Source organism: Jaculus jaculus, chromosome 5 (genome assembly GCF_020740685.1).
Source record: "Jaculus jaculus isolate mJacJac1 chromosome 5, mJacJac1.mat.Y.cur, whole genome shotgun sequence".
Taxonomy (NCBI): Eukaryota; Metazoa; Chordata; class Mammalia; order Rodentia; family Dipodidae; genus Jaculus; species Jaculus jaculus.
In genome coordinates this window covers 164,609,303-164,634,850 of record NC_059106.1, presented here as the reverse complement: position 1 = coordinate 164,634,850, position 25,548 = coordinate 164,609,303, and the positions used below count along the sequence as shown (strand labels likewise).

At 45.7% G+C, this 25,548-nt stretch overlaps 1 protein-coding gene and 1 pseudogene across 2 annotated transcripts in view; both read left to right on the top strand.

Moving 5' to 3' along the window:
- The window catches only part of Dscam (DS cell adhesion molecule), a 679,085-nt gene that overhangs the window by 54,279 nt on the left and 599,258 nt on the right, over window positions 1-25,548 (top strand). The window lies entirely within an intron of this gene.
- LOC123461239 lies at window positions 25,064-25,153 on the top strand (annotated as a pseudogene).

Below are 25,548 nucleotides of genomic sequence, written 5' to 3'. Positions count from 1 at the left end.
CTATCAGCCTCTCTCTCTCCCCCCCTAAAATAATAAATAAAAATATTAAAAAATAAATTCTTAACTACCTGTTTTTTTTTTTTGCATAATTTAAATAAAGGACCTTAAATAAGTGGCCACAAAAGTATCTCGTTAATGCTTGTAACAGTCTTTTACTCAAATACTACAAGCATTAGCTTGCCAGGGACACCATGACAGAATACCACAGGGTAGGTGGTTTATGCAATAGAACTTCATTTTTCACACCTCTGGAATAAAGGTCTGTGAGAGAAGTGCCAGCAGGCCTGGATCCTCTGGGGAGGCCTCTCCTCAGCCTGCAGGTGATGACTTCCCCTGGTGTCCTCATGTGGTCATCTCTGTGTGTGCCTTATCTCCTCTTCTTACAAGGATGCCAGTCAACTTGGATCAGCACCTAGACCAGTACCCTCATTTTATCTTAACCATCACAAAGACCCTGTGTATAAACACAATCACATACCAGGCAGTTGAGCCAGATTTAGCATGCATGTTCTGGAAAATTACCATAGGGTAGATAACTCTGAACTTATATGACTTTTCATTGCCAGAGGTATTAAGGCATGAAACAGTTAGAGAACCTTAAATCTGACTGTCTGTCCTGGGACTGCGTGTCATGTTTTGAGAAATCACTTGGGGTAAAAAGTCTTGCCTATGAGAGCCAAACCTTAGCACAAGCATGGCCATCTGGACTTCCTTCTTCCCCTTTTGGGTAACACATTTGCTCCTTTTGGGGGGATTGTTGAAACCATCCTGATATTGATACAGTGACTGTTTGCTTTTTGGATACATGGCTTAAGGAAGGAGATTTCTGGGCCTTGGTCAAATATCTCCATGGTGGAACGTCACCACCTTCACCAGCTGCAGTGGTGAAAAGTGACTGAGTCCTCCTGCTTCTGCCCCTGGGAAGCTGCTTCCTTTTTGAGGATCTGTTTGTGAATGCACAAACAAAATTCTTAGAAATTCAAGTCACATACTCAGATTTTTCTTTCAAGTAACCTCTACTCTTTAATCTGCCTTCAAAGGGGGGGAAAAAAAAGAGGGAAAAAAATCCATGCCTTTCTCGTTTCACTTGCACAGGGTTGTTTGAAGATGGAGATGGGAGAGCCAGTGTTTGGAGTTTTGCAAGGCTAAAACTGCATTTTTTTTTTTTTTTTTTGAGCTCAGCCTTTCCATAAAGGGAAGCTATCCACAGAAAAGGTGGTAAGATGGAATGTCCCACGCTGGTGCCTGCCTTCCTCGGTAGCTCACCGTGTGGAGATGAGTCACCCACCACACTCATGCAGGCAGTCAGTAGCAGATCTGGCAAGCTGGTCCACTCCCATTTTGCTATTTTTAACTCTTATTTGTCTAAAATGGGTGTTTGGTAAAACGGGTGCGTGATACAATCTAAACAAGGGCCCCTAATTTCCCCGGTAAGAGATGTAATGGGTGATGGAGTGGGCCACACTTGGATATCTTTCCAGTTGGAACTCTAGGGCAGGCTGGGCTGTATTCCATTATTATCCAATGAATGCTCTGATCTGGACTTGAGCTGAATGACAAGTGGCAGCTGTGAGCAGAGCAAGCTCCTGTCACTGTGTAATGCCTGGGTTCAAACTGTGCCTATTTCACCGAGCAGCTAGATGGCCTGAATCACTCTTAGCCCCAAGTTACCCCTCTGGAAATGGGTTAATAATAGCAGTTCCCTTACACAGCCCACCTAACGACTGGATGAGCAAATACATGATGCAATTAAAATAGCACTGATGGGGCTGGGGATATGGCTCAGTTGGTAAAGTGTTTACCTCACATGAGTATGAACACCTGGGCTTGAGGCCCAGTAACCACGTAAGACTTCTGCATACACTGACATCTACCTATAATCCCAGAGCTGGGGAAGTGGAGACAAGAGGATCCTTGGAGTTTGCTGGCTAGACAGTCTAGCCTGGCAGGCAACCTTCAGGCCACTGAGAAGCCTGTTTCAAAAAGAGGTGGATGCCATAAGGAACAATACCCAAGGTTGGCCTCTGGCCACTATATGTGCATACGTGCCCCCGCAGCATTATATACACATGCACAACACACACATGCGTGGACACACACACACATACACACACACACACACACACACACACCTTGTATAACACACTATTGCATATTTTAAGAGTGACATAAATGTTGTCAGCACAGTTCTGTTAGCATAATGCATCCTCTTGTGGTTTTGGACTTTATAGAATCTTCTAGCATTCACGTTTATAATATGTCACAAGGCGTGTGAGAAATGGTGATTCCAGCTGCATATTGTGGCACAAGTTTTCCCTGTATATAGCTTTAGGAGCCTGGTCATGCAACCTTGTTTTTGTTTTTTTTTTTTTCTAGACATGTTGACTTCCTGAGTCCCCTAAGTTCCTTTCCTCCCCTCAGGAGGGAATATTTAATTCTGAAGAAATTGCTATACATCAGTGGATCACCTTGGAGATTTTCTGGCCAACAACTCACTGACCTTTCTTACTAGCCACTCTGCTGAATCTATATACTTTGCAGATGGGTATCTATATTCTTTGCCTGAGAACATATTTCTTTAATCAGAAGATCACCACTGTTCATGACCTCACAGTGGCTGAGGCTACCTACACAAGACCTACATAATATGAAGTCAGAAATATAAGGGCATCACAATAGAAGAGGAACTGGTTGGGAAGAAGAAGGGATTCAGTAGAGGGGTACAGGGTGGGGACAAAAGCAGATGGTGGGAGGGGTTATGATCACAGTACATTGTGTGTATGTATGTAGGTTGTCTGCAAGTAGTTTGAAATATATTGCAACCACAACTCAACTCTAATTTTGTATTAATTAAACGTAAGCAACAATTCAGAACAATAAATTGGAAATGAACTCCAGGGTAAGAGGTAGAGTGAGACTGGGTCACAGAGTCCTATCCCACACAGCATAGCAGACATGAGCCAAAACTGACAGTAGACAGGATTATCATGTGGTCCTCAAGGTGGGTCCTCTGCAGGTAAAGCGAGACAAGCCTTCATGCCTGTGTAAACAGTATGGTCAGGCATATTGAATGCGGAACAGCCTCTATTCTGCCACATTGGAGGGTAGCAATCCAACAGTGTATCAAATAAAAATGAAGTATTTAAATTTTAGGCAAATAGTGAATATTTTCTCAGCATAAATATTTTCCAAGTATTTCATGAGACACAGTATTAGTTTTCTGAGCTTTCTTAAAAACTATCATAGACTGGGGTTCTTAGAGATCAGAAATCTATTTTCTCCTAATTCTAGAGGCTGGAAATCCATGATCAATGTTATGGTAGCTTTGGGTTTTCCTGGAGTCTGACTTCTTGGACTGTAGGTAGCTGCCTTTTCCTGGTGTCCACCAGTGAGTATTCCTCAGTCTGTGATTCGTGATCTTAATCTTCTCTTCTTAGAAGGATACTAATCACATTGGCATGATCCTTTTACAAATCAGCCCAGAACAGAGGAAGTAATCCAGTTAACCAAAGTATAATCCAAAAGAAAGAACTACAATGTGGAGGCATAGAAGTGACAGAAGCGGTGATGAGCTTTTAAGGCTACATGACTGCCGAGTTGTGTTTACAAAATAAAGATATTTAGCATGAAAACATGGAATCATATATATTAAACTCAGAATAAAGAGTAACAATGAAAGGTATAAACTAAGAGTTAATAGATATTACTAGTAGTCACTAAAGAAAGTGACAGCAGCCTAATATCATGTACAATTAAAATATAACCACATGTAGGATTAACTATATAAAGTTTCAAAGTTACCAAAGGAAGATGCTTACAGGGAAGGAGCCATAGCTCACAGAGGACAGGGGCACTGGTGATGGGGACCATGGCTACAGGTGCAGTGTTTAGTCTGTTATGTGCCCTCCTCTAAAGAACCCTGGCTAGGCTGTCTTCATATCAGTGCTTTACATAAGAGCATTGATGAGAGAGAAAAAGGGTAGGTGACTTACCTCTAGTTGTAAACACATCCAGTGAGATCATGATCTGGAGTTTGAATCACAGTCCAGTGCATTTGGAAGAAGGCAGGAGAATTTTGTAAAAGAAAAATTATGAAGTGGGCATAATGCAGACTTTCCCCTGCTACTTAGTTGTCTACTTCAAATGACAGAGCAAAAAGTTCAGGAAGAAGTCTAAATATATGTGGGGATTTTTGACAAGGATGACTCCAATCTTCTTTGGAAAGATGATTTTATGGAATAATATTGTAACAACTAACATAAATGAGCCTGTAGTCAGGAGTCATGATATCCTTGGCAGGGTGCTATGCCTCATCTTCCACTGCAACAGACTACTTTTGGGGCAGAAATAAGGAATACATCCTAATTAGCTTTTAATATGTCATTATCATGGCTGGGTATATGAGTAAGTGGCTAAAGGTGCATGCTTGAAAAGCCTTCAGGACTGGATTTGATTCCCCAGTACCCTTGTAAAGCTAGATGTACAAAGTGGTGCATGCATCCAGTGTTTGTTTGTAGCAGCAAGAAGCCCTGGTGCACCCATTCATTCTTTTTCTCTCTCTTTTCCTTTCTGTCTCTACTTCCCTTCCTCTCTCCTTCTCTACCTCTTTCTCTTTCAAACAAATAAACACAGTTCTCATTTAAAAATATGGGCTAGAAATACTAAAGAAACATACTTCAATTAAAAAAAAAATCTTATACTTGAAAAAGCCTCCTTACACATGACAGAACCACCTCAAGGGCAACATGTAACTTACTGTATATTATAAAAGTCCCACCAAGTATTATCACAATATGCGTGGAAATCTGTGAAGCATTCCTTATAATACGTGACTCACATAACAAAGAAACAAGTCTTTATGGTGAACAAGACAAAGATGCATAAGATGAGTCACCAGACACAAGCCTGAGCAGAACCTGAGAAGGAAATACTCCACATGAGGCTGACTGTCTAGTAAACGCTTAGCAGTATGCTCGATCTTTCCAAGAATACAAGCGAATCCAACCAACCTTGCCTGTCCATGTTTCCCCTACAAAAATATGGGTAGAGCTGGAAACATGGGTATGTTTACCCCATGCTGCCAAGGCTGCTCACCTCTCATTTCTCATGAATGTGTTTGTTGGGGCAGCCTTGGAGGGTGGCACCCTCTCTTGGAGTTCAAGGTAAAGAATCAACAAGCTCTTGGCTCAAGATGTGCTGTTGTATTCTCTTGCACTAGATAAAAATGCAACTTTTTCCAGCATATTCAGCCAAATATCACAATATTGTTAACATGATTGAGCATGTCCACATGCATTAATATGAAACAAATTACAAGTTTTTTCAAATGAAAAATGTTATAAGATGGCAAAAATGAGGTGCTTATGGTTATATTTTATCACTTATTTTGGTTTCTCGAGGGTCTCACTCTAGCTCAGGCTGACCTGGAATTCACCATGTAGTCTCAGGGTGGACTCAAATTCATGATGCTCCTCCTGCCTCTGCCTCCCGAGTGCTTGGATTAAAGGCATGTGCCACCATGCCCGGCTCTTATGATTTATTTTTTTTAATTTTTTTGTTTATTTTATTTATTATTTGGGAGTGACATACAGACAGAGATAGAAAGAGGAAGAGAGGGAGAGAGAGAGAGAGTATGAGAATGGGCGCTACAGGGCCCCCAGCCACTGCAAACAAACTCCAGATGCATGTGCCACCTTGTGCATCTGGATAACATGGGTCCTGGAACATTGAGCCTCAAACCGGGGTCTTTAGGCTTCACAAGCAAGCACTTAACTACTAAGCCATCTCTCCAGCCCCTTATGATTTATTTTTTAAAAAATATTTTTAGTAAAAATCTGTGGCTCCTGTGTGTTCCATTGTCCAAAAGAGTAGGTATCCATATGACTTATTTATATCCTCTTAGATTTTGATCAGCCCTCCCTCCACCTTTCCGTAACTCAATCTCTTCCCCTGACCTCACTTAGGCCTTTCCACCCCCATTAATCTGTTCTTCTACTTAAATATATACAATATCATCCTATTAAATACCCACCTCTTTCCCTTTCTGTTCCCTTTATATCTCCTTTCTAGCTTATTGGCCTATGCTACTGAGTTTTCTTCCTACTAACAAAGAAGTCTAGTCATTTGTAGCTAGGATCCATGTGGTGGTTTGATTCAGGTGTCCCCTATAAACGTAGGTATTCTGAATGCTAGGTTCCCAGCTAATGGAGATTTGGGAATTAATGCCTCCTGGAGGCAGTGTATTGTTGAGGGTGGACTTATGGGTGTTATAGCCAGTGTCCCCTTGTCAGTGTTTGGCACACTCTCCTGTTGCTATGGTCCACCTTATATTGGCCAGGGGGTGATGTACACCCTCTGCTCATGTTGTCATTTTCCCCCTGCCATTATAGAGCTTCCCCCTCGAGCCTGTAAGCCAAAATAAACCTCTTTTCCTGCTCCCCCCCCCCACAAGCTACTGCTCTTCGTTGGGTGATTTCTACAAGCAATGCAAACTTAACTGCAACAATCCACATATGAGAGAGAACGTGCGATGTTTGGCTTTCTGGGCCTGGGTTACCTCACCTAGTATAATCCTTTCCAGATCCATTCATTTTCCTGTAAATTTCATAACTTCATTTTTCTTTACTGCTGAGTACAACTCCATTGTGTTGAATGTGTCACATCTTCATTATCCACTCATCAGTTGAGGGACAACTAGGCTGTTTCCATTTCCTAGCTATTGGGAATAGATTGGCAATAAACATGATTGTGCAAGTATCTCTCAGGTAGTGAGATGAGTCCTTAGGATATATGCTTAGAAGTGGTATAGCTGGGTCATATGTTAGATCTATTTTTAGCTGTCTCAGGAACTTCCACACTGATTTCCACAATGACTGGATCAGATTGCATTCCCACCAATAGTGTAAAAGGGTTCCTCTTTTCCTGCATCCTTGCCAGCATTTATGGTCATTTGTTTTCATGATGGTATCCAATCTGACAGGAGTGAGATAGAATTTCAACATAGTTTTAATTTGCATTTCCCTGATGACTAGGGATGTAGAATATTTTTTTAGATGTTTATATACCATCTGTGTTTCTTCTTTTGAGAACTCCCTATTTAGTTCCATAACCCATTTTTTAATTGGGTTGTTTGATTTTTTTGGACAATGGAACACACAGAAGCCATAGATTGCTACTAGAACATTTTCAGTGCCAGGGATGAGATACCGTCCAGTGAGTTGTTGGCCAGGGAGGTCCCTTATGCCCCAAAACATTACAGGCCATTGCTGAGGCCCTTGGTTTCCCACCAGGAACAGATGGTAAGACCCTATTGCTAAAGACTTCACATACCTGAGCTTCAAGGCTACTGAGAAATCCTGCTGGAACTGAGCTAATAACATCCTCCATGTAGACCAGCTGACAGAAAGCTAGAAAAAGCCACACTTCATGCAGTTCAATGGGAGACAGAGATATCACCAGTGAAGATACGCAACAGTGGACACTGCAAGCCTTCTATTTGGCCAGCCAGGCCAAAAGAGCAAATGGGTACAATAGTGACTTGTCTTTTACGGGAGAAACCAACTGCCCTCTAATTTGACTGGAGGCCCACTCCATGTGGGGGAATACATCCCTGATACTGAAAACCTACAACAGGGGTAGTCATGAGCCCTAGGGCTATAACATCTGCTGCTGTCTGGCTAAATATATATACTATGCTCGCCAAACAGCCCAATTAACGCTTCTCTTAATGTTCACACCAATATATTAATGCTACTCTCACTTTTAGTTAGAGAACCTTTTCTTTTCAGTTGGCAGTGACCTTGGAATGATTCAGAAAGCACCATGGTGCTGAGAAGAAGTGACTGAGGAGTGCTCAGCACTGAAATATCTCAATTATACCTTCCATGGCTCAGGGTCCATTGTGGAAGAGGTGGGGGAAAGAATGTTAGAACCATAGGAAGGGTAGGACTCCTTATAACATTCTCCTCTAGACACAAATTAGCCTGTATATCCATGACCTCACAGTGCTTGACACTACCTATACAACACAATCATAATAGGAATAAAAGATCAAAAGATCATGACATCAAAATAAAAGAGAGACTGATTGAGAGCAAGAGGGTACATGATGGAGACTGGAGTTTCAGAGGGGAAAGGTGAGGAGGAAGTGAGGGAATAACCATGGGATAATGTTTACAATTATGGAAGAGAAAGAGAAAGAGAAAGAGAAAGAGAAAGAGAAAGAGAAAGAGAAAGAGAAAGAGAAAATGCAGAGAGAGGGGGTGGGGTGGGGAGAGAATGGGCATTCCAGGGCTTCCATCCACTATATCTGGCTTACGTGGGTTCTGGAGAATTGAACCGGGATCCTCTGGCTTTGAAGGCAAATTCCTTAACCACTAGTCCCCCACAGTCCTTTTTACAGAGCCTTTCAAGTCCAGTTGTCTGAGGACCAGCTTGGTTTTTCTGGCTGCAAGCTGTATTCTTGTGGATGTGTGGACACACTTTCCTTTCTTTCTTTCTTTTTAAAAATTCGTTATTTAATTAATTTTTTTATTTTGTAAATAGAGAGAGTGGGCACAGCAGGGCCATCCAGCTACTGTGCTCCGGAGCTCCAGACATATGTGGCATTTTGTGCATCTGGCTTTATGTGGGTCCTGAGCAATTGAACCTGAGTCCTTTGGCTTTGCAAACAAGTGCCTTAACCACTAAGCCACCCATCCAGCTCCACACTCTCCTTTCTTGGGAGCCTGTCACAACCCACACACAGAAAGAAAAGCCAGATCGTTCCTTACAATGATCTTGTACTCCTTTGGTGGATTGTTACTTAGTGAATATCACAATTGTCTTTCAGAGCCAATCACCTTCCCTCTTTATTCTCTTGATGGTATTCTCTGAAATTGTTTCTCCGTTGACTTTCTCTGACTGGAACGCAGCTCTTTGAGGACAGACTGCCCGTCTCACTCCTTGCTGTGAACCAGAGAAGTCTCTGCGCTTGTTCCATCGGCAGGGATGACTTCAATGAGGATATTTCTGTCAATATTGTAGCAGCATCAAGTGGCACAGTCTTTCTGGAAGCGGAATTTGACAATCCACATTAAAAACTATAAACTGACATCTGCTTGCTAAATGTCTCTCCTCAGATTTTATCCCATGATTAGGATACTTTTGAAGAGTTTACTAAGTGTGTTTGTGTTGGTCAGATTTCTATTGCTGTGACAGACCATCTGAGACAGTCAACTTTAAAGGACAAAACATGTATTTCAGTTCATGATCATGGTCAGTGTTGCAGTCAGGTTCGCATTGCTGGCAGAAATCACCCGACCAAGGGCAGCCTGTGGAAAAAAAACAAAAACGTTTTGTTTTGGCTTACAGGCTTGAGGGGAAGCTCCATTATGGCAGGGAAAATGATGGCATGAACAGAGGGAGGACATCACCCCTGGGCAACATAAGGTAGACAACACCAACAGGGGAGTGTGCCAAACACTGGCATGGGGAAACTGGCTATAACACCCATACGCTCACCCCAAACAATACACCTCCTCCAGGAGGGTTTAATTTCCAATTGCCATCAGCTGAGAACGTAGCATTCAGAACACCTAAGTTTATGGAGGACACCTGAATCAAACCACCACAGTCACTGAGATTCAATCCCTGTTTTCTGGTCTCTGTTGTTTTGGGGCCCAAGACAAGGTAGATGCAATGGCTAGTAAAATTGCAGAATACAGGTTAGGGAAGTGGGATGCTGTGGGTTTCAGAGGAGGGGAGGGTAATTTACAACTCATATAGCAGATGCTAGGCTGGACTTTAAAAGACAGTACTTGTGGTTATGCCTGGGGCTTTGCACTTGTTAGCCATGCTCTTCATTCCTCCCTAAACTTCATCTCCAACTCAAGAATGTTTAGTTTGTCAATGAATTGTGACTGGCGTTGAGCAAGATGAGTTGGGTCAAGCACTTGAAGGTGCATCTTAGGTACTGAGGACACAGTACCCCAGAATGCAAACACTTCGTGCATTCCATTATGCGCACACGAGAGGCAATTCCAAGTGCTACCAGTGTTACCTAGAGAAGAACCCGTCTGTAATGAGAGAACTGTAATTAAAAGTTCTGTGGGCTTCTGTTTTACAAGCAGGATTCTCTGTAGGACATAACTTGAAAACCAATTGGTGCAACTTGCTCTATTCTTGCAGGAGAGAGAAAATGCAGAAGGTAGCTGTGGCTGTCTCACCACCTTTATGGCTTCCTGTGTCACTGAGGCAGGGAATCATAGTCAATGATACAGTAAACCAGGGGCATATTTTAGTTTGTGTCAGAAATAGAAAGAAATAAAAAAAATTTGCTTAACTTGGCAGGTGGAGGAGCAATTAAATGACTTGACCTATGCAGAAAATGGCCAGAGCCATGAGGGAATGGGACAAGGACTGGGGAGACCACCATGATCCAGAGGAAGCTAAGCCCCAATCCAGTGTGGCCATTGTCTAGTGCCTCCCTCCATTTCACTTTCTGTGGAGCGGGACCTGCTCACGCCTGTCCAGCCTGGTCAGGGGCACCTCGGCTTGAACTGCTGGGACCCATGCTGCTACGTCTCTGAGCTAAGCCACCCTGTTGCAAATAGTATTGGCTCATTCCATTCATGCTTCAGGATTGCTCCCTTAAAGCAAACTGGCCTCCCTCCATACTCCCTGGTTCCACGTCCATGGATTCAACCATCTACAAATCAAAAACATTTAACAACACTGTGTTTGTACTCAACACATGTGGGCTTTCTGCTTGTCATTATTCCCTAGATATTGCATTGGTAATATAAGGAGTGTGGAGATGACTTTAAAGGGATTGGGGAAGATGTTTGTAGGTTACACGAAGACACTTTACATTTTATGTAATGGACATGAGTACTTCTGGGTTTTGGTATCCAAGAGTGTCTCAAAACCCATTTCCCCAGAGAGACTAAGGGAGAATGGTACTGAGGAGAAAAAAAAAAAAAAAAAAAAACAAAACTGACTCCATTGTTTTATAAACCAGTACACATTATGCCAACATGGAACTTTACCAACAGTTTTATTGTTTCAAGCCAGCACTCCCATTGGAAAGAATAGATATAAGGCTCTTGCTCTCACTATTCTCTGTGCAGACACTCTCTTCCAGAATGTTGGTCTGGGTTATTTGATGTGTAGCTTGATTTTGTTTGCTGGTTTATTTTGAGGCAGTCATGCTCTATAACCTAGGCAAGGCTTGAACTCATGGCAATCCTTCTGCCTCTGCCCTAGAGTGCTGGGATCAGACGAGTGTGCTACTATAACGGGCTTCTATATTGATCTAAACATTGTTCTATCATAACCTCAAGTGAAAATCATTCCAAACATGAATCTGATGGCTTTACAAAAAACAAAACTTTTATGAAAGAATGATGGCGATGAAATGGGGCTCAGGAAAAAATGTGCCCATGGAGCTGAAGTGTGATGGATGGTCACCGCTTTCATGACATCTAAACCAAGACATGTGAGGTGGCGTCTCCTTTGTTTTCAATTGTGCTTTCCTGATTGTAGATGTTGAGCATATTTTTCAGGAACCTATAGCCATTTGTGTCTTTTGAGAATATCTATCCAAATGCTTGGCCCATTTTTAAATAGTGTTTTGGTTATATTCTTAGTACTGATTTAAATACCTTGAATATTTTTTTTTCTTACTTCAGTGCATTGATTTCTGTTTCCTCAAGGGAGCACACACCATGTCATGTCCTCTGAGCTCTCCTCTCCCAGGACACCACACACCATGTCATGTCCTCTGAGCTCTCCTCTCTCAGGACAGCACACACCATGTCCTGTCCTCTGAGCTCTCCTCTCTCAGGAGTGTACACACCATGTCATATCCTCTGAATTCTCTTCTCTCAGGAGTGTATACACAATGCTATGCTCTCTGTCTGAAAGGCTTCTCTCCTCCTTGGCCTTTTAGCTGTGATCCAGAGCTCCAATGCCAAATCAGACCAAAACATCTTCTTCTTAGTGTCATGGCAGTACATAGCTTTGCTCATCACAGATGAGATGCTTACATTTGTGTCTGTTATCTTGATCATCTCTGTCTCACCCACAAATAGAAGTGTTATCCTGGTCTGAATTATATGTGATTTTGTTCACTGTCATGTTTCCTCATCTCTGCTCAGTGATGGCTTGCATAAGAGGAGGAAGGATGAGTAGTAATATGGAAGTTTGGATGGTCCCTTATTATCTAAGTCTGTTTTGATGTATTCTTAGGTGGGACCTGAGATGAATCCATCAAGTGACTGTAGCCAGGACTGTAACTACAATGAGCCTGGGACTCTTCTGTGATGGCTGCGATTAATGTGGTTTCCAGTGAACAGATACTTTATGCACATCTGACAGTACATTTACACATGACTTTAAAGTTGTGAATAGAGCTCACATATTTGTTAGTTTTCCTTTATAACTTTAAGTTAGCTGACATTAATGAATTAGAGTAACACTGACTGACTTCACTGCAAGCGCCAGGATTGTTTCATAGAGGATACATTTGAACAGGCAGAATCTGGAAACTTCTGCTGTGTGGTCAGATGTTGGGGAATAATGGAGCTATTGTCCACCTGGACCTTGTATAAACTGGAGCCACAGAGGTTCCCAGGCCATTCTGGAGGTAGGGAAGCTTCTTTCCACCTCTCTCTCTCTCTCTGTCTCTCTCTCTCTTTCACTTTCTACTAAGAAGGATGCTTGCTCTTTTTCTTCATTACTATGATGGCCTTTTGTCCTGCAACTTACATTGAAATGTCAGACAGAAAGGAAAAAAAAAGATTGTGTTAGTGACAATGTTCTTATAATGACCAAATGCCAGCCTGGCTGCCCTCCATGCTGTGGTATACTCTTCTTGGAAAGAGCTCTTGGGGTCTCCTCCACTCGCTGTACAGGGTCTCAGCTGCCACACTGCCCTGTTCCCAGTGGGTGAGGCTCAACCCAATTTCAACTTCCCAAGGGCCCACGACTTCCTTCCCAGCGGTGGGTGAGCACACGAACCCAGCATATGCCGGATCCCCAAGGCTCCTCAGTGCCGGGCATCTGGCCTTCGCAGACAACAGCTGAAACAGCTGGCACCGCAGCTTCCACTCCCTGGTGCCCCAGGAGCTGGCCTGTTGCCTACAAGACTGTTTCCTCTCTTGTTCTGTCAAAACAAGTGGAGCTCCATGAAGGCTTCCATGCACTTCCCAGCCACGCAGGCTGCCCAGCACGGCATCTGGGTCCATGTGCCTTTTCCAATCAGAGGGAAACTGTGTTCTCATGTGCCTTGGCTTATGGGTACTTTTTAAGGAACGTCTTGGAACAGAGTACTGAGTGAGATGAATGGTGCCCTGCAGACACTCATGTCCATCTGTTGTGTCACAATATCTTATTTGGAAACAGACCTTTTGAAGACACGATTAACAGGGATCAGAAGGTTAAGTCACCCTGGGTTTAGGATGTGCTCGTGTACTTGTGAGAGGAAGGAGAGGGATGCGGGCATATAGACACGGAGGGAGGAACCAGAGAGATGCATCAACGAGCTAAGGAGTGCTGAGGCTTAGTGGAAAACTGTGAGATGTGTGGGCATTCTTCCCCTGGAAACCTCCAGGAGAAGTCCACACTCCTCACACCTCAGTTTTGGACTCACTTTCTATTGCCTTAAGCCACCAAACTTGTGGCAATTTATGAAAAGTTCTAGGAAACTGACTGAGTCCTCTAGAAGCAGAGCCAGAGGGAGGTGCTCGTGAGCATGGTTGGCTGGAGCAATAGTTGGGACAAGAGCAGGACAAAGAAGCCTCAGGAAGGGACACATCTCAACTGTGGGGGCTGGCTTCAGGCTGGCCTCACAGAAGACCTGTGTCCAGCTTTTAGCAATGGAGCCAGCTTCTGAAAGACAGACAAGTCAGCCTGTGGTGGACTGTGAGCTGCCAGGGTTAAACAAGGCATAGCAGCCAGGGGAATTTGGTCCTCATTTGACAGAAGGTGGCTCATGGGTGTGGGGGGAGTGCAGCTGAAAGGCCTTCATTGCTGAAGTTCTTAGTAGCTATGGACCAGGCACACCTGTAATAGAACAGGGCTCCTAGAAAGACCACCATGGCTTCTTCCTGCCTAGTAATTATTTCTTAATTAAAATTCCATCAAGTTGTGGGATTTATGCTTGATGAGTGGCAATCAAAAGAGGATGTACATGGGGCTGGACAGATGGCCCAGCAGTTAAGGCACTTGCCTACAATGCCTAATGATCTGGATTTGATTCTTTAGTAAAGCCAGATGCACAGAGTGGTGCATGCATCCAGAGTTTGTTTGCAGTGTCTAGAGGCCCTGGCACATCCATATTCTCTCTGTCTCTTTGCAAATAAATAATTTTTTTAAAGAGGATGCACATGATGGACACATGTCACACAACATGCCAATGGCCATCCCTTTTCCAGGGGTCTGCTGGGTGGGAGGAAGAGGTATTCAATGACAAAGACAGGAGCAGGTATTGAGCTACAGGTGTCCATTTAGTCACAATAGGAAGAATGGGTGGAGCTTTCACAGATGAGATCCATTCAGAACTAGGAATGAGACACACAAGAGAACTTTCTTTTATTTTTTAATTTTTTTTTTAAACATTTTAGCCAGGCATGTTGACACACGCCTTTTTTTTTTTTTTAATTTTTACTTTATTTACTTGAGAGCGACAGACACAGAGAGAAAGACAGATAGAAGGAAAGAGAGAATGGGCGCGCCAGGGCTTGCAGCCTCTGCAAACGAACTCCAGACGCGTGCGCCCCCTTGTGCATCTGGCTAACGTGGGACCTGGGGAACCAAGCCTCGAACCGGGGTCCTTAGGCTTCACAGGCAAGCGCTTAACCGCTAAGCCATCTCTCCAGCCCCTTTCTTTTATTTTAACTAAAAAAAAAATGTTTATTTTAATTTATTTATTTGAGAGCAACAGACAGAGACAGAAAGAGGCAGAGAAAGGGAGAGAGAGAACGGGCACACCAGGCCCTCCAGCCACTGCAAATGAATTGTAGACACATGTGCCCCTTGTGTATCTGGCTTACATGAGGTCCTGGAGAATTAAACCTGGATCCTTTTGCTTTGCAGGCAAACACCTTGACAGCTAAGCCATCTCTCCAGCCCATGCCTTATTTTTAAATAATGACTAAAATATGCTTTCTTAGTTAGGTTTGTATAGCTCTGGTTTTGAGGTTCCCTTCCTCTTCATCCAGGCTGTGTGTTTTGGTCTACATGCCTAACCTTTCTGTGCCTCGGCTTTCTTATCTGGAAAGTGGATTTGTGACAACATTGTGCCTTATGCTTAGTTGGTGTGAGAAGTAAGTCTGTGCACATGAAAGCCTTGGCACAGCATCTGGTTGAAGAGAATGACACTACTGGTCCTTTCGGCGTGTGTGTGTGTGTGTGTGCAGATGTACACACCTGACTCACACGCAGGTGGAGGCCAGATTAGGAGAGTGAGTCTCTTCTATCGTTCTTCCTTTTATTTCCTTGTGACAGAGTCTCTCACTGAACCTAGAGCCGCTGCCCTTCATTTAGAATGGCTGACCAGTGAGCCCCAGTGACACTGGTCTCCGACCCCTCTCAGCGCCGGGGTTGGGGGCATGCGTGACTCTGTCCATGAGCGGTGGGGATTGAACTCAGGTCCTCCTGCTTGTGCAGCAGGCATTTTACCCACAGACTCATCTCCCTCGCCCTGCGGTTATCTCCACACCCACAGCGGGGCTGAGAAATGCACAGGCTTCACACCCCAAATTGAGTGACGTTGACCCCAATTCCATGCTCAGCTGCTGGTCACTGTGGGTGCATTTTCTTGTCATCAGAAGACGGCCCCTGCCAGATCCAGACTCACGTGGAGTACCAGCCACTGAGTTTACCACCTGCCCGGCACTGCATTTGAAATGGGGAAACCTAGTTAAAAACTAGGCCTTCGATGCTATCATGCTAATATGCCAGTAGATGGTCAAAATGTAGAAAGATGGGAGGATAGATTCTAAATCTGGTTTTCATATTTCAATAAAAATGAAAAAAAATGGAGAGACATTAGTCTTTGAAAAAATGTCAAAGGTGACTTCCTAGTTCGGCTGAGGAAGAAATGAAGACCAGTTACATAATAACTCCTTTGTATTTTTAGAAAGGTAATAGATATAATTTAGTGAATATCCCTTGGTTTTCCTTGGAGAAGAGCTTACTCTTATTAGTAAAAAAGAAAAGAAAAAAAGAAAGAAAGAAAAGAAAAGAAGGAATGTTCCAGTGGCCTGGTAAGACAGAAAGATAGGTTTCCCTCAGGAGCTTCTCAGCAGTGTGGGGACCAGCCAGGGGCTTTACACTGGGAGAAGCTGACTGGCTTCTCAATGGAGAGCGAGAGCAAGAGTGAGAGCGAGAGAGAGAGCGAGAGCGAGGGCGGGGGAGAGGGCATTTATGGTCTAGGAGCAGGGGTCTGTGCATCAAAAACCACTAAGAGGAGACATAGAAAAGGGGTTCTGGCTAATCTGACTGACAGTGTCCCCTGAAGGCTGCCCAGGGTGACCAAACATCCCTAGGGAAATGGTGAAAGCTGAAGAGCTCATGGGGACACCTAAGGTGACTAGATATTGATGGTGGTGATGTCAACTTAGCAGGACTCCTTCTAAGCTTGGACACCGTACAGATGAACACAGAAGTAAAGAGTCATGGCTGAGTTCAGGGGAGCTCAGAGGAGCCTGACTAGAGCCTGTTCCACGCTGTTATTCACAGCGACCCAGGAGCCTGAGCCAGGCTGGCGCATAGAAGCTCGTCTCTGGGGGTGATCTGGGGGAGGCAGAGCTTACATTCAGGGCTCTCCGTAGGCTCTTGCTGTGATGCCCCAGGATGCTGCCCACACAAACGGTGAGCACCAGACACCTCGTCCTGCCTCGTGGCCACAGCTCAGCAGGCCAGGTGTGCAGCCGAGGTCCCCTGTGAGTCTCCCCACAGACCTCCATATGCCCTATGAGCACATGGCATGCTACACCCTCTATTCTGGGATAGTCACCTCCAAAAACAAATTGCCATGAAAACATCATGGAAGAGCCAGTTGATCACCACAGAGCTGCTGGTGTCTCGTGCTAATGTCAGCCTGTTTTCAGAATTATTCCTGTAGGGGGACAGAGGATCTGGCCCTATGTCTTGGGCGTAAGGACAGCAGGACAGAGTGTACCTGCAGAGTGCTAATTTTAGCAGATATCCCAGCCACCTTCTAGACCTGGCTGGAAGTTTTTAGCTTACAAACAATTTCATCCCAATATCAAATGGGGTCTTTGGGCTTAGTGGTTAAGGCCCTTGCCTGAAAAGCCAAAGGACCCAGGTTCGATTCCCCAGGACCCACATATGCCAGATGCACAAGGTGGCGTATGCGTCTGGAGTTTATTTGGCAGTGACTGGAGGCTCTGACATCCCCATTCTCTCTCTCTGTCTGTGTATCTACCCAGTTCTCTGTCTCAGGTAAATAAATAAATTGGATTGCCTCCCCTCTGCAACCAACTGCAGCCCTTCCTCAAGCCACTAGACCTCGGCCTGTCTTCCTGCCCAAGTGCTTCTCCTGCCTGCCTGAGCCTCCGCGCACTGAGTCCCCTCCCCCAGCCTCGTGGTCACTTGTCCTCAGTGACTAGCCGCTCGCTGTGTTTGTACGTTTGCTGATTACAGTCAACATGGTTCTCCGGAGCTGCTTTGGCCTGGAAACCAGTCCGTACTGGGCAACTCCCAATTGCCCAGGTGCTTCCTGCAGGTTGTTCATAAGAGTGCCAGGGAGAGGCCCCACCCAGATGGTCACGGAACCTCTGAAACTCCTGGGAGTGGCCCCTGTGTCTCATGAGAGGAAACCCCACAGGGATTTACAGCCCTGATGTTGGCTAGTCCCAGTCTTGAACTTAACAGTTAAGCCCTGCAGGACTCTCGGGGAATCAGGACAAGGGTTTCCACTAGTGGAAGACTTGGTGTGACTGTGGGAAGCCCTGGACCACAGCACGCACACAAAACCACCCCGGAAGTTGCAGAAGAATGCAGGGAGACGATGTTTGTTATGGGGTGTTTTGTGGTATGTTATGGTGGGGATGGAGAGCTGGCCCCGTGGGTGAAGTGCTTGCCACGCAAGCCTGAGGACGGGACTGTGGATCCCCAGTACCAATGTCGAGTGCTGGTGGCAAAACCCCTCATAATTCAAGCACTTGAAAAGACAGACCAGGAATTCCCAGGATAGGATGGTTGGTTAGACTAGCCAAATCTGCCAGCTCTGGGCTCAAGTGAGAGACCCTGGTTCTGTAACAAAAAGGGAAGTGATTAAGGAGACACTCGATGTCAATCTCAGGTTTTCACATGAACACACACATGCGTCCCACACATGAATGTGTGCCCACTCACATGTGAACACGCATACATACCACACACACCCATGCAAAGAAAAGTATGCCATGGTACCATTCTCAGAATGGCCACACGGCACCCCCCACAGGGTGTCCCCATAAAGTAATGGAATAGCACTGTGTGTGTGGGGGGGAAGGGGGTCACTATAGAAGCTCAGAGACCTGGAGCGCAGTCTGAGCTGAATGTGGGCCTGGATGACCTTGTGTCTTGCAGTGTGGTCACTGCCTGTGGTATATTATAAGCCTGGATGGGCTTCTAAGATAACTGTTGTGTTTGTTACTCAACACCCACATGCTTCATAAACACATCCTCCCCAACTTCATACATGCTGTGTGTATATGTGCGCACACACACACACACACACACACACACACACACACACAGTGGCAAGTGCAAGGATCCAAGGATCATAATTGGCAACACAAGCTATGTCAAACCACTATGGGTTCTGCCTCTCAAAGATCCTGAATGTCACAAGGTTCACTGTGAGCAGGATTGTCAGTTCATCCTGTCAATTAGCCGTGATGCCCAAGACCAAACATTAACAAGGCTGTAGCTAATACCATGACGTCATTTCCGCCTGTCATTCAACCAGGAGCCACGGTGAGGGGCATCATGGGGCATGTGCTGTTCTCAAGTGCAGCCAGGCTGATATTTAAAGGAATTTTAATTGCAGGCATGAACAAAACATGCACCCTTGGTGTTCCATCTCCCACTGGCCTGCAGAAGCTTCCTGGGGCTGTAAAGGTCTAACTTTTCTGAGTAGAAGGCAACGTGCTTGGCCACTGACCATCGCTGGCACCACAGCTGTGGCTCACGGGGCTGCTTTGTTGTGTCTGGCCTCTCAGTGCCCTGCTGGAAGGGATCTGGAGCCAGGGGGACTGCTAGGATCCCTCAGAGCCCCACTTCCGCCCTAGTTTACACCCGTGACCAACTCCATCCTTCCAATTTCAGATGGGGGAGCTAATGGGGAGACTCAGAGGCATGAAGACAACCAGTTACCTACTTCCATGAGTAGAAAAAGGAATGTTGCTTTTTATCAGGAGAAAACTATTTAAATTTTATTCTTTTTCTGTGGGCACCTACCTGCTCTGTTTCCTTAACCTTGAACCACTTTGTGCTCACTTCTTTTTGTTCCCCCATCCTCTGCCCTCTCTGTGCTCTCCTCTTTCTGTTCCCCTCTCCTCTGCCCTGTTTGTGCTCATCTCTTTCTGTTCCCCACCCTCTTCCCTCTCTGTGCTCACCTCTTTATGTCTCCTCTCCTCTGCTCTCTCTGTGCTCACCTCTTTCTGGTACCCCTCTCCCAAACTCTCCCTGCATTCACCTCCTTCTGTTCCTAGTGGAGCTTTGAACCAGTTACAACCGAGAACCAGAGCACTGAGTTGGTTGCTTGCTGTCACACGGTTTTACAAAGTTTCAGAGTAGTTGATGGTGATGATCAGAACTTGAACATTCTCATTGACCAACACCTTGGACGCTCCACCCACCAATAGTCAGTGGCCTGCAGTAAAAATCAATTGAGTCTGAGATGACCTATTTACAAAGATCAAGCCTAGGCATGGATGTTCAGCACCAGGATGGCATCTCCCAGTGCTTTATGGAGGGCATACCTCAACCATTGTGTTACCAAAGAGGTATTTAATTCTTTGACACATATGCTACATGTGAAGTCAGAAGGCTGGCTGGCTGGCCATCTATCTATCTATCTATCTATCTATCTATCTATCTATCTATCTATCTATCTATCTATCCATCCATCCATCCATCCATCCATCCATCCATCCATCCATCCATCCATCCATCCATCTATTGGGGCCATGCGGATCATGACATCTAGGGGTTACTGGGTTTGTATTCTCTGCCAACTAAGGAATTAAGAAGCAGGAGAGCATTTTTAAATATTTATTCATTTATTTGAGACTGAGAGAAAGGAGGGGGGGCGGAGGGAGGTAGGGAGGGAGGGAGAGAATGGGCGCTCCAGGCCCTCGAGCCTCTGCAAACGAACTCCAGAAGCACGAGCCACCTTGTGTATGTAGCTGGCTTACATGGGTCCCGGGGAATTGAACCTGGGTCCCTTGGCTTTGCAGGCAAGTGCCTTAACAGCTAAGCCATCTATCCAGCCCCAGGGGAGTATTTTAAAAGAATATAGTTTATTTCAGAGTTAGGGGAAGAAATGAAAGACTCCCCAGAGAGGTGTAGGGCTCCTAGAGCTAGGAGCACCCAGGGTTTTCCTGGGAATTGAATGGGAAGGCCGTCCTGAGTGTGTGATTGGTCGGCTTGGGTGCAGGTAAGAGGCGCTGATTGGCTCACGGTGCGTCCAGTGCTGAGCCATCTCAGGCCCGCCCACCTCCGGGCCAGCAAGGAGGCGCAGATGCAATCTTGGCTGTCTAACTTACCAGCGGGGCTCCTTTCCTGAAATAACCTACCCCAGAAAGCCGACTCTTGCAGCGTTTTTCGGGGAGAATTTCAACGTACCTCGCAGTTTGGTTCTAGCCGTTCTTTACTTTTCATCCGCGGCCCTTCCCCTCCCCGCGGAACTTTCCCAGGGTAGTTTTAATTAGCCTCCCTTCCCCCCCTCCGCCTTTTGCTAGTTGATGGAGCTGGGAGAAGGGAAACGGCGGCAATTTGAAACCTTGTTAGAAATTTATGAAGTGCTAAAATGTTTTATTCCCAGAGGCTGGCGTGCCAGCTGTCACTGCGCGCATCCTGTGCCTGCGCCGGCGAGAGGAGGGAGGAGGAGGGGTCCCCGGGCGCGCGCCAGCCTGGGCAAATGGAGCGCTTCGTGATTAGCGCTGGGCAGAGGCAGCCTCCCGGCTTCCCTCCCCGGGCCTGACCACCGTGGGAAAGAGGGCACCCAGGCCCAGTGGGAGACGGTATCAGACCGGACACATATACCATTGAGATTAAGGTTATCAGAGCCTTTAATAAGACATTGGGGGGTGGGGCGGGCTCTGGAGGGTTGGTAGCGTGAGAATTAACACAAACACCTATTTTATGGGTGGCCTCAAGCAGTTAATTGCCGTATTACTTGGAAAATGTCCCTGAACTAATTTGCTCTGGAGAAAACATCTTGCAAATCTTACAATTGGTCCAGAGGAGGTCTTGCGGGTGCCTCCAAATGGTTGTTCTTTCTGGAGCTCTCTATTCAGCCATTGCTCTGATGCCTCCCATCTCTTTCTAAAGGGAGCAATGAAACTTGTTTCTTTTTTTTTGTTTTAGTTTACTTTACTTATCTTGGGGAAGGAGGGGAGGGACAAATGGAGAAGGAATTAAAGGAGGACAGGGAGGAAGAGGAGATAAAGAAGTGGTAGAAGGCTTGGTAGAAGGATAAAGATGAGGAGGACAGGGATGAGGAGGAGGAAGGCTGAGGTCAGGCCAGACAGCCCCTTCACAGTCCATGCCAGCCTAGCTGTACAGGGAGGAAAGGGAGACGTAGGGAGGACAGGGCAGCTGCCTCCACTGGGTCCACAGCCTCCCTGGGGAGGGGGAGACTTATACAAATCCTGCATGGTGACCACACTGGTTACGAAATGTAGTCCTAAGCACCTTCTCCACCCTGGCAAACCTTGCTACCTCTCCAAACAAATCATGCCAGCAAAAGATTTGGGTCACATAGAAACTTTGGAAAGTTTATTTTTTAAAAAAATAAAGAATCTTAACATGAATGTCCCAAAACACCATTTCCAGGGCTGTCGTAACAAAGCATGATGCACTAAGTAGCTTAAAGTAGAAACTCATTGGGCCTCATGGTTCTGGAGGCTGGAAGTCCAAGGTCAAGGCCTTGGTGGGGTTTGACTCCTTGTGGGAACTGTGAAGGGTTGTCCGATCTGCTTGCCACCATAGTGGGCCATCTTCATGTCTCCACAAGATTCTCCGGAAAGCAAGAGGAGACAGGAAGGTGAGGGAGAAGGGAAGACAGAGGGGAGGGAAAAGGAAGGAGAGTTACAGGGGAGGAAGAGGGAGAGACAGACTGTGCTCTGCTATGGGCTTTAATGATAGAGAGAAGGACCTCAAAGACAGAAAGCTGAAGACACAGGAGCACAGCCGTGCCAGAGCATGGGCACTTCTGACCTGTGCCGTGGTGGCATTTTAGCTGTAGGGAAAGTGGCATGTAGTAAATGGTGTGGAAGCCAAGGGAAGAATAGTGGAGTCTATGGAGCACAGGCGTCCTGGGCTTGGCTCACCGGTCAGTTCCAGGATCCTGCCTGTGTTCTGCAGACAAACTGCATTTCCTTCTGGGATTTCCTGGGTACAGGTAGGATGGAGGCCTGGGTGCTGTGAGGGTGGTGACTGCTGTGATTCCTGTGTCACTAGGAGTAACAACAGCTGAGCCCCGAGCTGGGCCGTGGGGATCTTGAGATTCACATGTGAGTCCTTTCATCCTTTTGGAAGCACTGTCTGAGGTTCTACCATGTGACACACACTATAGACGTGACCCCAGCAAGGGCTTCTGGGGGCCTGTGTCCTGGTTAAGTCGAAGGCTCAGGTGAGAGGAGAGAAGGATGGGCCAACTTGGGCAGCAACAGCAGGTAAAGTCCAGATCTACACCCTTAACCAGGTGAGCTAAGGATAAGGGACGGCCAAGCCTGCAAGGTGACAGGAGGGAAAATGAAAGCCCTCCAGCTCGGTGGCAGTGTGCCCAGTTGCAGTGACTTCTCTGGCTCTGGCCTACTTAAAGGCGGCAGAGCAGCAAGGCGGTAGACGCCCACGTGCTTTCCAGCTGTGTGACTGGTGTAGGGCAGGGGCCTGTGGGGCCTGGCAGAAACACAAAGCACTGTTCCTGGGGTTAGGATGTCATGTGTGTGTGTGTATGCACAGTGTGTGTGCATGTGTACATGTCTGTTTGTATATATGTGTGCACTCATGTGTGCCCAGATGCATGTGCATATGTGGATGGAGACCAGAAGTAGATACTGAATATTTTCCTTTATCAACTGTTTTCTTTTAGGTAAGGTCTCGTTGTGGCCTAGCCTGACCTGGAATTCATTATGTAGTCTCAGGGTGGTCTCAAACTCACAGTGATCCTCCTACTTCAGCCTCCTGAGAGCTGGGATTAAAGGAATGTGCTACCATGCTTGGTGTAATCTACTATTTTTGAGATAGGATCTCTCACAGAACCTGGAGCTCACTGATTCAGTTAGGTTAACTAGTCAGCAGGACTCTGGATCATCCTGCCTCCACCTCTCCAGCACTGCAAATACAGGTGCACTCCACTATGCCTGGAACGTTAGGGAGATGCTGAACTCACATCCTTTTTAAAGGTTTTATTTATTTATTTTAAAAGAGAAGGAGAGGGAGAAAAAGAAAAGAGAAAGAATGGACTCAACGGGGCCTCCAGCAACTGCGAATGAACTCCATACACATGTGCCACCTTCTGTATCTGGCTTTCGTGGGTACTGGGGAATTGAACTCTGGTCCTTAAGCTTTGTAGGCTTAACCAGTAAGCTGTCTCTCCAGCCGTGTACTCAGACCTTTATGCATGGCAAGCACTTTACTGACTGAGCCATCTACCTAGAATCTCTGACAAGTCATGCACCCTTCTCAGCCTCGGTTGACTTATCTGAAATGGGGTCACTATGATATTGGAAGCGAGGGGCTGGATAGATGTCTCAGTGGTTAATGACCCTTACTTGCCTGCTTGCTTGGAAGCAGGACTAAAGCAAGGGCCAATAAGAAAGCCAGGGCAGAGCCTGAGTCTCAGTGGGGGTGGGCAAATGGACTCCTCTACTTAGCACCTCTGTCCTCTGGGATGGGGTTTCCTCTAGGGCCCTGATGCTGAGGTGAGGGAATCAGAGTGGGGACCTGAAGCCAGCCTGTGTCACCTAGCCCAGCCCAGCTCACAGGGGTGTTGAGGACGAGTGATGTGGCAATAATTCCAGTGAGGGCTTGTCATCTATCTAGACAGAGTGTCCTCACCAGCCCCCCGCCCACGAGGAAGTCCACTTCTCCTGCACTGTGGGCATCTGTTGACTGGGCGTAAGGCTAGACCATTGGTGATGGAGAGCCCCTTTAAGCACCCAGCTCCCTCGAGGGAAGAAAACTGGGCCCCTTATCTTTACCCAGGCAGCTGACTGTGGAGCCACAGTGACCTCAGAAATTCCAAAGGAAATAATAAGTAGAAGAAGCAGGAATAACCCAGATGAGTTCTTCAGTTTTGTGCTAGATTTTCCTGTACCTTCTGCTCTGGGTTAGTGGGAATTCTGTTTGGTGTTCCGTCTCCTGTCACCGTTCCAGCATCTACTGGGGTGTGTGTGTTCAATTCCGATGGCAGCAACTGCCTCTTTCTCTCTCTCTCTCTCTGCCTATTGCTTTCTAATAAATAAATAAATAAGAAATTGTACTGTTGAGTCACGTGCATGCTCATGCACATACATGTGTGTACATGCACAAATGTACACACACAGTCATATTTCTCTTCATCAGGAGGTGATTTGCAGAACACTGCTTAACTTGACTTTTTTAAAATGCGTTTTAATTTTTTTTTATGTTTTAGATTATCTGTTTAGTTTTTTTAAATTTTTTAATTTAATTTTATTTTTTTTAATTTTATTAACATTTTCCATGATTATAAAATATATCCCATGGTAATTCCCTCCCTCCCCACCCCCCCACTTTCCCATTTGAAATTCCATTCTCCATCATATTACCTCCCCATTACAATCATTGTAATTACATATATACAATATCAACCTATTAAGCACATATACTAAAATTGGAACGATACAGAGAAGATTAGCATGGCCACTGCGCATTTAAAAATTTTTTTTGTTCATTTTTATTTATTTATTTGAGTGTGACAGAGAGAGAAAGAGACACAGAGAGAAAGAGAGAGAGAGAGAGAGAGAGAGAGAGAATGGGCACACCAGGGCCTCCAGCCACTCAGACACGTGCGCCCCTTGTGCATCAGGCTAACATGGGTCCTGGGGAATTGAGCCTCGAACTGGGGTCCTTAGGCTTCACAGGGAAGTGCTTAACTGCTAAGCCATCTCTCCAGCCCTTAATGTTTTTTTTTTTTTAATAATTTTCTCATACTTAAATCAGAAGTGGCCATGGCTGTGTGGATGACCATGATGGGACTGTGGTGATGAGGGTAATGCTGGTGACAGTGAGGAGGATGAGGTCACATTTCTCATCCTTGTTCTGAACGTGAAACCCAGTCCTTACTGAGCTCCCAGCATGGAT